Here is an 8,592-nt window from a genome sequence, read left to right on the forward strand (position 1 = left end):
GACAAATTTCCCAACGAATCACTATCGCTCAAGTCTTTAAGTGATTCTAATTCACTATTGCTGTTTTCTAGCTGGCTAAAATGGCTTTTGACCTAAAGGGATAATTTTTGGATGCCATGGACGTTCTTAAGTTTCCAGGCAGAAAGAACGGTAAAAGTGCAGGCAGGGCACTAGACAAAGCAGTAGGGACAAAACTTAGGTGAAATGGTTTAATACAGTAATGTAATCCTAACAGATAACAATGTATTTTGTGTATGTTATGTTTTGAACATTTTGAATTTCCCACCAGCTCCGCCCCCATGTTTCGCGGCGATTGCAGGGAACAGAACCCAGAAGACAGATGCATTGGCTGGAGAACACAGCGGGAGGATATTGGAGGATTGTAAGGGCAAGGTGAGTTACATTAGAGGAATACTATGGTTTAATCCTGAGTGTGGTTCGGGGGTTACCACTTTTGGTACTGAAAATTAACCCCCAGCCACACTCAGGATTACTGCCATGGAGGTTAAATGCCTCTTCTCAAGAGAGAATATAGTCAGTTCAGATAATCTTCCTCATAACTAGTCTCAAATTAGGTAGCAATCACTCTGTCTGTGACCCATTGGTAATCTGTGGTGGTCTGGTTGTGCCACATATCACAGATATTTAAATGTAAATGTAGTTATTAAATCGAACGTGCAGAAATGTTTTTTGGTACAAATGTACTGAACATTTCCAGAGACATTAATCAAACTCTGGGACTGCAAATGGAAATTGGAGATGTCTTGTGTCACCAGAATTCTCAATCTAAAACATGTAATGGGGAAATCAGGGCTGGCAGAGGTTTACAATCTGGAGTAGAGGGTATTTTGTGAAGAGTTAGAACCCAGACTAATTGTGGCATCCATTTTAAATATGGAATCTTCGACCATTACATACTGAACATAGATTCACAACGTAGAGAGCTGCAAACTTTCAACAAGCATGCAGAATGGGATACTTTCACTGGCTGTATGCTTGTTCCAGGCCAGTGACTTAATAGGTAGTGAAGTCAAAGTTAGGATAATAGGTCCAAGAGCTTTCACCACCAAGTAAATCTGTCCTAAAAAATAACTTTGCCACTGATATCCTCATTCTGAAAATGCTGGTTGCTTGGCTGTTATGTTGATCCTCTGGAATACAAGGAAAGTCAGAATAAGGAATATATCCTTATCTGAAAACTTCTTCTAGATTAGTGCCCTTGGGCTTGTTCACACATGTGTGGATTATGAAGAATGAAGCAATACTCATTAACGCTGCCCCCACCCCAGCACCGAGCTTTTCACTAACATTCCATAAGTGCTATAGGTGCTGTTAAGGTGCAGTTACAGAGCATTGCCAAATATTGGTAGCTGCCAAATATTGATTGGGTCATGAAAACGACATGCTGCTTAACCTCTTCGCACAGAGCGCATGCAAATTTGTGGCCTCTCGGTATCCGGGCCTTGGTGCCGAGTGGCCACAAAATTGCGTGCATTAGCGCTAACAGTGCTGTGCCAGGAGCGTGCGCCTTAAACGCTCCAGACACAGTGACCGGCGGCACACGGACACTTTTCAGATCATGTGACAGTCGTGACAGCCAATCACGATGGTTATGTGGCCATGAGCCCTGCCCTGCCTCCCAGCATAGCAAACCCCATAAGCCGACGTCAAGGGGTTAAAGTGGTTCTAAAGGCAAGTCAGTGAACCAATGAGGAGACCGAGGTGGCGGGGCAGAGCCGCAGTTCCGTGTCTGAATGGACACACAGAGCAGCGGCTCGGCTCAGGTGCCCCGAAAGCAAGCTGCTTGGTTTGGGGGGACTTGGCAGGAGCGCCGACGAGGGACCTAAGAAGAGGATGATCTGGGCTGCTCTGTGCAAAACCACTGCACAGAGCAGGCAAGTATGCCATGTTTGTTATTTTTAACCACTTGCCGACCGTGTTATAGCCAAATGAAGGCTACAGCATGGACGGCCAGTTCTGGGAGGCCATCATATTACAGCCTCCTGTGATCGTGCCCGCTGTGGTGCGCTATGTGATCACAGTGTGCGGAGGACACTGCTGATCACAGATTGAGGTAAAGAGTCAATCAGTGGCTCTTTATTATGTGATCAGCTGTGTCGAATCACAGCTGATCACAATGTAAACAGAAGCAGGTAATTGGCTTTCCTTTCCTTACGTTGACAGCATGAGGAATGGAGAAGAGAACCAATAACCGTCTTCTGTAAAAGGGACATGTACACTGATAATCGGGGTCCTGATTATCAGTAAAGTCCCAACAGTGCTGCCAATCTGTGCCCACCAGTGCTGTCAATCAGTGCCTCCTCATTAGTGTCTATGAAAAAAAGTTTTTTTTACATTTATTTAGCAAGAAATAAAAAACCCAGTGATGATTAAATACCACTAAAAGAAAGCTCTATTTGTGTGAAAAAAAAAATATAAAACTGTTGTTTGGGTACAGCATTGCATGACTGTGTAATTTTCATTTAAAGTGCGACATCGCTGAAAGCGAAAATATTGGCCTGGGCAGCAAGAGGGTAAAAGTGCACAGTAGGCAAGTGGTCAAACAAACAAAAAAGAGACTTTAATATCACTTTCATTTTTAGACAACACAATGCTACCGCTCCTGTGTGTGCAGCGCTGTGTGGTGCCGATTGTAATGTACATGGCAGTCATTGAAAGATGGTTATGAGTAGGGTTGTCCCGATACCACTTTTTTAGGACTGAGTACGAGTACCGATACTTTTTTTCAAGTAGTCGCCGATACCGAATACCGATACTTTTTTTAAAATGTGTCCCCAAATGCAGCGATGTCCCCCCACATATGCAGCCATGTATCCCCCCATCCAGCCATTGTCTCCCCCCATGCAGCCATTGTCACCCCCCATGCAGCCATTGTCACCCCCCATGCAGCCATTGTCACCCCCCATGCAGCCATTGTCACCCCCCATGCAGCAATGTATCCCCCCATCCAGCCATTGTCACCCCCCATGCAGCCATTGTCACCCCCCATGCAGCCATTGTCACCCCCCATGCAGCCATTGTCACCCCCCATGCAGCCATTGTCACCCCCCATGCAGCCATTGTCACCCCCATGCAGCAATGTATCCCCCCATCCAGCCATTGTCACCCCCCATCCAGCAATGTATCCCCCCATGCAGCCATTGTCACCCCCCATGCAGCCATTGTCACCCCCCATGCAGCCATTGTCACCCCCCATGCAGCCGTGTCTCCCCCCATCCAGCCGTGTGTGTCACCCCCCATGCAGCCGTGTCTCCCCCCATCCAGCCGTGTGTGTCACCCCCCATGCAGCCGTGTCTCCCCCCATCCAGCCGTGTGTGTCACCCCCCATGCAGCCGTGTCTCCCCCCATCCAGCCGTGTGTGTCTCCCCCCATCCAGCCGTGTGTGTCTCCCCCCATCCAGCCGTGTGTGTCTCCCCCCATCCAGCCGTGTGTGTCTCCCCCCATATGCAGCCATGGCCCGCTTACCTGCTACCGCCGACTGTGTACTACGGCCGGCCAGGAACATTACAGCTTTGAATAGCTTTTGATTGGCGCCACGCTGCGTGTATAGACACTCCCCCTCGCTCGGGATTGGACAGTTCACCCGAGCAAGGGGGAGTGTCTATGCGTGGCGCAAATCATTACAGCTATTCAAAGCTGTAATGTTCCCGCCCGTATTACACAGTCAGCGGCGTAACGGCGGCGGATCGCAGCGGCGAATTGCGGCTCCGGTGGCGGCGGCGGCGCGGCGCGGGGGAGGTTAAGTATTCTATTTGTGTATCAGGGCGGGGTATCGGCGTCTGACTACCGCCGAAAAAACTCGGAATCGGTCCCGATACCGATACTAGTATCGGTATCGGGACAACCCTAGTTATGAGGCTTTAAAAATGCAGAATAAATGCCACATAAACATATGGTATTGAATGTGCCTTTAAAGTGGATGTAAACCCTCACATACACCCAGTGAAGTGAACAGTCTCATATGATACACAGAGATGAAACAAATCTCTCTACATAGGTTGTACATGTATATCTTCTGTCTTCATCTTGCTATACTTTAGACCCCTTAAAACTAAGGCAGTTTTCAGGCGTATTAACGCTAAAAATAGCGCCTAAAAACTGCCTCCCATTCATTTAAATGGGTGCTTTCACACTGGAGCGGTGCGCTTGCGGGGCGGTAGAAAAAGTTCTGCAAGCAGCATCTTAGGGGCGTGTTTGGAGTGCTGTGACCTTAAAAAATGACCAGTTACACTTACTGGTAACAGCGTTTGGCAGGATGGCACCCTGAGAGATGACTGGTCCCACCTGACAGGAAACACAGAGAGATTAAAACCCCTGCCGCAAATTCTGAATACAACGATTCCTTAATATTATGCAACAATGAAGGTGATAATAAATAAATATATATGTAAAATATAAATAAATAAATAAATAGATAGTGTGCATGAGATTTGCACAGTACAGAAAGAGTCCAATGCTCCAGGTGAAAGGGGGGGGGGGATTTTGGAAAGTCCAGGGATGGACGGATGAGAGCTTTTTGCAAGGGTCACAACTATAACCTCAGGGCTGCCATCATTGGAGAACAGAAACCGTGTTCCGAGACTGTAACAAAAAAGCAAGGGAAGAGGCGCCTCTAAGTGTAGATGTTTTAACGTAATTTAATATGTAAAAGAGTACAGGCAACTCACATTTAAGAAGTTAAAAATAGGCATTGTACAGGTTTCTTTAGAGGTGGTCATCAGTTCTGTCACTTGTGGTCCTTCTTCTGCTGGGCACTTGTGCTGAGCGAAGCTGTCTTTCACCGCTGTAGGGTGTTGAGGCCGGCGGCGGTGGGGAAGAAAACTTGTAGGCCAGTCAAACAAAGTGGAGGTGTTTGTAGCAGTAGGATTTGAGAGACTCAGCTTCTGCAGAATCCTCAGCATCATAACGAAAGGCATATGCCAAGTGGAAGTCCCAACTTGGGTGAGCGAGTATACCCCCTCTGAACCCAGAGAGAGGGTGAGAAGAATCTCTTCACTCTTCTGTTCCCTCTGCAGGCAAAGAGATCGATCTTTGGGCTGCCAAAGTGCCGGCATACAACGGATAACACTTCGGGGTTCAATTCCCACTCCCCCTGGTGAATCGGTTGCCTACTGATGTAGTCCGCTTCGACATTGTAGGGTCAGGCTCTAGAAAAAACAACGTTTTTTTCAACTTGATCATTAAAACTGCCTTGCCTACACACGATTGTGAAAGAAAAATGCTCTAGCAAAGCGCGGTGACGTACAACACGTACAACGGCACTATAAAGGGGAAGTTCCATTCGGATGGCGCCACCCTTTGGGCTGCTTTAGCTGATTTTGTGTTAGTAAAAGACGATTCGTGCTTTTATGTCTGTTACAGCGTGATGAATGTGCCTACTCTATTACGAACGCTAGTTTTACTAGAATGAGCGCTCCCGTCTCATAACTTGCTTCTGAGCATGCGCGGATTTTTCACGTCGTTAAAGCCCACACACAACCATTTTTTACAACCTGAAAAACGACGTTTAAAACGTTGTGAAAAAATAGAGCATGCTCGAAAAAAAAATTGGCAGTTTTTCAGAACCCAAAAAATGCTCTGAAGCCCACACACGATGCGTCTGAGGATTGCGGGGACAACCTGGTGCACACATCTGCTCATGGTGGATTGTGACAAATCAGCCACGACTCCACTTGTTCTTTGAAAAGATCCACTGGCAAGGAAATGCAGTGTTGCCAGGACCTTGACCAGTGGCTGCACTGCATGCATGTGTCTTGCTGGTGATGTCATCCTGCAGGGTTCTGGCTAATTCCAGGATGGCTTCAGGGCTAAATCTGAAGATGCGATACACCTCCAAATCACCCATGCCAAAGATGTCAATGCGCGTGCGGTATATCCTCTCCCGTGCCCTCCTACGTGCCCATCGACGCAGTAGTGCTATGACCACGGCTGCCCCTGGCATGTTGGCATACAGATGTGTTGTCCTGCAAGTGTTGTTTCTCAGGTCGTCTGTAACGGTGCTGCTGTAGCTGCTCTCCAGCTGACCTGTGCAACTCTGGTGCAAAGTTACCCCTGCTTCATGAGGGGTAACTTTCCGCCGGACTTTCCAGTTACGCACACCGCGCGTAGCCTGCGCCGGCCAAACGTACGTTTCTGAATCGGCGTATCTCCCTCATTTGCATATTTGAATACAAAATCCATGGGAGCGCCAGATCCGTCCAGCGTAAATATGCGCCTACGCCGCGCCAGCGTAGAAAAGTTACGCCGGTAGGAGAAAGCCAATTTTGAGGCGTATCTGGTTCTGTGGGTACGGCACATAGATACGATGGCGCAAATTTACACTTACGCCGCACATCTCGAGATACGCCGGCGTAAATGCCAGGGCTGTGGAGTCGGAGTCGAGGAGTCGGGGGAAATTTTGGGTACCTGGAGTCGGAGTCGGCAAACAATGCACCGACTCCGACTCCGACTCCTACTAAATTTAGATTGGAATAAAAAAAAAAAAAAGCAAGTTTAAATGTCCCAATTCACAAAAAGTTATAATTAATGACTTCTCTACTGTAAGAATAAAGACCAATGCATGCAGTGCCTCACGTAACCGCAAAACGAACACGTTAAGTGACCGTGAAGAAGCATGCTTTTCATGTGCTTCACTATATGGCACGCAATGCACACTTAGGAGCTGCAATACTTATACTTTCCATAGTGTTGTGTTCTGCTTTTACAGGGAACGCATGTTAGAGAACCAGTAAGTGTCCAAATAAAAAAATTCCAACAAGAGTTTTATAAAGCACTAAAAGAAGTTGAAAAGTATGATCGCTCATCAAAACTTACTGTTGAAGAAGCCATCCTTGTTTATCCAGAGATCGTTAGTGATGTGGCCAGAATAGTTACTGCAATGCCACCCACCCAAGTCAGTGTCGAAAGATTATTTTCAGCCCTAAAAATAATAAAGTCTGACTTAAAGTGGAGTTCCACCCATTTTTTTATGTTTGTCTGTGCTGCATGCTCTAATCTCATAGTGTTCAGAATGGACAATTTTTATTTAATTTGTTGCTTGTAAATACCTTTATTTTGTAGTCCTTCATTACTTCCTCCTCCTTATTTGCCTAGGCTATTTGCAAGGGTTTCTGGGATAGGCATCATGTTTCCCAGTAGTCCTTGCAAACCTGACTGAAACCTATTACATTGCTTGTGCACTGAGCATGTGCGAGATATGCAAAGCTGAAATCCAGGAAGTCATGATGTCCACACTTAAGATGGCCACGGTCTATTTCTAGATTATAAGTCTATAATCTAAATGCTGTAACAACCTAACAAAACGGACCTTAGTTTACAGACTAACTTTACTAGAATACATTAAGCTTGTGTATTACAGGGGTATTTATATTTAAAAAGTGAAATTGTGAGTGGAACTCCCCTTTAAGAGCCTCTATGAAAGAGGATCTGGCAGAGGCAATTCTCTTCCTTAGAACTCTACATTGAATTGATTTGCATTTGCTAAGCCTATTAATATAAACCATTTCTAGGTTTTACAGATTTTGTTTTTGGTTCATTATAGATAATCTTTGTTTTTGTTCTAAAACAACCAAATAAGGCTGGGTTCACACTACGGTTTTCCCGTCCGTCAGCCGCATACGATTTATATGTAAAACCGTATGCGGCTGAAACGGACGGGAACGTATGGAACCGCACATATGTACGTTTTCCATTGACATTAATGTTAAAGGAAAACGTATGCGGTTGCCATACTGTTTTAAAAACGACCGCAAAACCGTGGTTGAACACGGTTTTGCGTACGTTTAAAAAACGTTTTGCCAGCAAATCGTACGCACCCGGATGCATCTGAGTGCATACGATTTGCAATGCATTCTCTATCTATACGTTTTCCCGTCCGTGCCCGTACGTTTTCAATACTGAAATCGTATGCGGCTGACGGACGGGAAAACCGTAGTGTGAACCCAGCCTAATGTGGTTTGTATTTTTGAACTGGTAAAGATCCTGTTCCTGATGTTTATGCCTGCTGCTACTATCCAGCCACTTGATTGTTTTCATTGTGTTTGTCTTTTGCTTAAACTGTGCAATACAGTAGACTGTTGGCTTCCCAGCCAGTAGTCCTGTGGTAGGTTGCGTTTCTTTCCCTCAAGGAATGTATAAAATACATTTGCATATTAATACAGAGGAGTCGGAGTCGGAGAGTCGGAGTCGGGAGTACATAAAACTGAGGAGTCGGAGTCGGTCATTTATCTACCGACTCCACAGCCCTGGTAAATGCTATCTGAATCTGGCCCTGTGTGTCCGCAAAAGCTCAGCGGGGATCCTCCGTAAAATCTCCGCTGAGCTGGCAGCTGACAGGGCGGTCCCCGCACACTGTGCAGGGACCGCCCTCTTTCCTCCGCTCTCCCCTATGGGGGATCGGATGAACACGGACTGTATGTCCGTGTTCATCCGATCCAGCAGACGGAAGAAAAATAGGATTTTCTTCCGTCTGCAAATGCGGATCTTTGCGGAGGCGGACGATTACGGGTGTCAGCGGATGGTCATCCGCTGACACCCGTAATCACATAGGGACCAATGTATGTCCCGTTTTCA

This window comes from Rana temporaria, chromosome 7 (assembly GCF_905171775.1).
Source record: "Rana temporaria chromosome 7, aRanTem1.1, whole genome shotgun sequence".
Classification (NCBI taxonomy): domain Eukaryota; kingdom Metazoa; phylum Chordata; class Amphibia; order Anura; family Ranidae; genus Rana; species Rana temporaria.